At 36.0% G+C, this 4,756-nt stretch overlaps 1 non-coding gene across 1 annotated transcript; it reads left to right on the top strand.

Annotated features, from left to right (window-relative positions):
• Positions 1-880: 880 nt before the first annotated feature.
• On the top strand, positions 881-990 carry LOC124897521. Its single transcript, XR_007054233.1, has one exon. It is a non-coding gene; the product is annotated as a small nucleolar RNA R71 (small nucleolar RNA).
• Positions 991-4,756: the final 3,766 nt, after the last annotated feature.

Here is a 4,756-nt window from a genome sequence, read left to right as displayed (position 1 = left end):
TAGCACTGTCATCAATAATTATAGGACTAACCTTCTCCTGAACTGTCTTCTTAGTTTACAACCCACTCTTCGTTGTAATCGTATTTACCTGCTTGAGATTTGTCTCTGTATCACTAGGTAATGATCCTTGAGGTCTTTATTCTGTGCCACTATAATTTGACCCAACTACAACTCTAGATTTCTCGTAAGTAAATGTTGACTTTTCAACTCAGCTGCCAACTGTGGCTGTTGAGTCTTAATTTCAGTTGCAAATTGCGCTTGTTGAGCCATAAATTGCTTTATCGATTCCTCTATATTTTTAGATTGAGTAGTTTCCTGAGTATTCTGAGCTGGCTGCGGATTTGGTTGAACTTATCCTTTGAACTGATTTGAGTTCTGTGCCTGATTTCCACCCTATGAGAAATTAGGATGTTTTCTCCAGTTGGGATTATAAGTATTACCAAAATTTTGTTGTACCTGCCGATTTTTATTCCGCACATAGTTGACAGAATCCAGATTAGCCGTGTAAGAATCAGCTACATGTTCACCACTTCCGCAAACCTCATACCAAGAATTTGCCTGTTAGACTATATTTGCTGTGGCTGATAGTTGAGTAACACCCAACTTTATGTTATTAAGCTGAGTAATCATATGATTTTGCATGGCGGTGATCTGTGCTTGTAATGCAGTGAAATGATCTACCTCTAATACCCTTGCAACCTTTTTAGGAGTACTCTTTGAGTTTGCATGCCAATCTGGGTTCCCTTGTGAAATCTGATTCAACAGTGTGTACGATTCTTCATATGTCTTCTCAAGAGCTTGTCCACTTGCTGCTGAATCCAAGAGAATCTTCGTGTTTGACTCCAATTCTTCTATGAAAGTATGCACAAGAACATCATTGTATTGATGATGAGGAGAGCAAGTTTTGGGCATACCCTTAAACCTCTCCCAAGCTTGGTAGAGATTCTTTCCATCCTTTTGTCTAAAACTCAAGATTTTACTTCTCAAGTGTGCCATCTTCCCAGATGGAAAAAATCAAATAAGAAACTTTCGAGCTAGATCTTCCCATGTAGTGATGGAGAGTGGTGGTTCAGCATGTAACCACTTTTTTGCTTTCCCTATTAGAGAGAAGGAAAATAGTGTCAACTTGACATAATCAGAATTGACCCCTTTAGGAATGTATCTATCACTGATTTTCAAGAAGGTCTGTATATGCTGCTGTAGATCTTCATGTAAAAGGCCATGAAATTGGTCTGCTGAATTCAGCAATTGCACCATATTCTGCCTCAATTCAAATCGACCTCCTGGTTCAGGATTTAGAATACTGCTTATCACATGGTTCGTGAGTGGGATTGCCACCTCATGAATAGGTCTAGAAACTTGTTGAGTAGGAACAACTGAAATAACAGGAATGACGGGAGGTGGAACATTCCCAACATTTGGATCAATTGGTTCATTTCATTGTTCAGCCATTCTTCACCTTTGTTGAAAGATTTGCTCTGGTTCTACAAAAGGCTCTAGCAGTTCTTTATCTCTCGCCAGTCCTGGATTCAGCTAAACTTGCGAAAATCAGTTGCTAAGATCAAGTTGTTAACACCTAAACTTAATATCAAAAACCAAAAATTTAGCAATTTACTAATTGTATCAATCCCTGGCAACGACGCCAAAAAATTGTTGTGACTCAGACGCACACGCAAGTGCACATGATCATTCAAGTAATATAGTGATTTAGACAATCAGATATCGTTCTCAAGAGGACTAAACAACTAGAATTTTAACCAACTTTTAGTTTCAGACAATGAGTATTAGATGTTGTATAGTATCAAGATGATTTTGAATTTGAGAATAAAATTGTAAATTAAAAAGCAAGAAATAAAATTTTATGACTAGAGCAATGCAAGCAACGGTTGTAAACAGTTATGATAAAAATTTCAGGGATGAGGCTTCTCAAAGAATCATACAAACCTCCATTATTATCGTAGTCTAATAGGTTATCGGGTTGTTAGTCGCAAGGTTTAGGCAACGATCTTGATCTCCCGACCTAAAATCTTTTATCTATTGAAATTTGCAGCTACAACTCCCGCAGAGATACAACATTCTTCTAGATTCATTAAGTAATCTTCTTTCAATTGAACCAAACAAGGCTTCTAGGCATATCCCTATCCTAGATGCTAATACAAATCCCTTATTTTATAAAAGGATAAGAACCTTGCTCCTTAATTTCCTTATTCTAATCTACGATTCTCCTCCCGGATTTACATAGAAATATAAATTTATTATAATGGCGGCCAGAAATTAAAATAGTGAGCTCAAGAAATTAAGAACAACCCAGGTAATAATCCAAAAAGAAACTACTATAAAGAATATCAAAGAGTAATCATGTTCTTGACCTCAACCCTAAAACAAGGGTATTTAGCCATTCATGTTTCAATTAAATATCAAAAATAAGGAATTAATCATACCCAAAATTAGTCTTGAAGTAAAGAAGTTCAAAGAAAGTAATAAGAACCCTAAAAGAAGAATTCTATGCTTTTCCGCCGCTGCTATGCTTGACAAAAAGTGTTTGGAATTGTGCTCACTGTTCCTTTTATACTTGGGAAAATTTCACCAGATCTGAAACCATAACGCGACGCATCGCTAATCACATTGATACAACCAACGCGTCGCATCAACATTGCGTTACTATACTGGAAGTCATCTTTGAAAATCAAACTAAGTCAAAATCTGTACCACTCAAAGCGACACATTGACATCGCATCGTGTCACTAGAATTTGCTCCTCAAAATTTAACTAAGTGTCAAAGTTTTAACCATCGACGCGATGCGTTGATATCACATCGATACATTGGAAGTTGCACTCATAGAATTCTCTAAGGCACAAAACTTATGCATCAATGCGACGCGTTGACATCGCATCAATGCACTGGAACTTGTTCTTCAAATATTTGCTAAGGCACAAATCTTGCCAGTCGACGCGATGTGTTGAGATCGCGTCGTGTCACGGAAATTTTTTGTCCAGTTCTTTTCTTTCATCTCGTCAATCCTTAGCCTCTTTCTTTTTTCCTTACTCTCGTGCATCTCCATATATTTTTGAGTTTGATCCACATGATCTTTCGTCTCTTCATTATGTGCGTCTAATTTTCTTCCAAATCTATGGGAAATTAATCCTGTATTTCTAATCATGTCGGTTAGCCACGAAACAAAATTTAACTCACACTTCAATATAATTAGCATACTTTTTATTCTCAAAACAATCCTAAATATGGGTAAATAGCGGTGTTTGGACATATAAATACGCCCAAGATCATGCACCTTGTGTACAGTGCTCAACCTATTTCAGTCATTCAGAGTCTAAAAAAAGTATCAAAAGGAACACGTTAAATGAACCAGGTCAGAATCATGGTTATAGATATTAAATAGTATACACACTCCCCCTTATGACAATAGAAAAAACCTGTGTCAATTATACAAACCAATTCTCTTGAGTTAGCACTTTTAGATCATGGACACTAGGCTATCAGCTATACAAATATTTAAAATCAAAAACTCCATCAGATATAACAAATTATTTTCAAAAAGGGGCAATAACCAAAAGCAAGAGACAAAAACCAAACATTCCCATTGATCATTCATAAGATACACCATGAATGTTTTTAAAAATTAAAAATAATATTAAAGCACTTGAGATGAGAGTAGAAAAGTTTTGAAAGAATTTATGGATAGAAGGACTGGGCTTTTTGTAAGGCTAGAGCATGTGATGATGAAAAAGGATCTTTCTTGAACAAATCAAAGCTTGTATATTGCAAAGTTTGTAGCCTTTTATTTTTTTTGTCTTGAGGCATGCATTTTCCTCTCTAGGAGCATACTTTTCTATATCATAATATACATGAATCATATTCAAGGTCTTAAGGTTAGAAGCACGAATTATTGCAATCTCATTATCCTTAGGAGTCAAGGAATCCCTTAGGTGTTATAAAAGAGTATTGAACCTTCTCGAAGAAGCCAGTACAACATCTTGGTTCACAAGCCTAAGAGTGTCTAGGCCTTTAGCTTGTATAGTGATTGCCAATAATCTTTTTGAGATTAGATCACAGTTGTTATAAAATAAAAATGAAAATAATAGTGCCTTTGTCATCAGCTTTGTCCATTGGTACAAAGAATCGGGTTCCTCAACTTGTTCCAGAGGTAAAAATTTTAAGAGCCAACCTTTAATTATACATCCGTGTCCACCAATCCTATCTCCCTTCAACAGTGAGCCCAACAGGAGAATTAGATTCTACTGAGCGGTCACCAAATATTTCCCCCCCAAAATAGGTGCATTAATAAAATTGAGCCCATCAAATGAATCTAGTTCAGCTATGGGGTCACCTAGATACCCCACTAAAAATACATCCTGCTTATCTCCCTCGACAATATTAATAATCTTATAAATAGGTTCCTCCTGATTCATACCTCTAAATTATTGCTGCCACGAGCCAAAAATGAGAGTTATGATGGCACTTATCGCGGTGTACCTTGACAAGTAAGTCTATCACTCAAACTGATACAAAAGATAAAAAGACAGAAATATTCAAGGTAAGGCTTCTAGAATGAATCCGAACCATAGAAGTAATCATAACAATGCAAAAAGAAGTTATCCAAAATACTAATCATGCCCAAAACCAGGTATCAATAATGTAACAACTACTAATACAATCCAGAAGTCAAATACATCAGAAAATAACCACAAAGGAATAATATATGTCTCCGAATACTAATGAAGACATAACTACTATAGA

The sequence above is a fragment of the Capsicum annuum genome, chromosome 3, assembly GCF_002878395.1.
Source record: "Capsicum annuum cultivar UCD-10X-F1 chromosome 3, UCD10Xv1.1, whole genome shotgun sequence".
In the NCBI taxonomy this organism is placed as follows: domain Eukaryota; kingdom Viridiplantae; phylum Streptophyta; class Magnoliopsida; order Solanales; family Solanaceae; genus Capsicum; species Capsicum annuum.
Note: the sequence above shows the minus strand (reverse complement) of the source record. Positions and strands in the feature narration are given on the sequence as shown.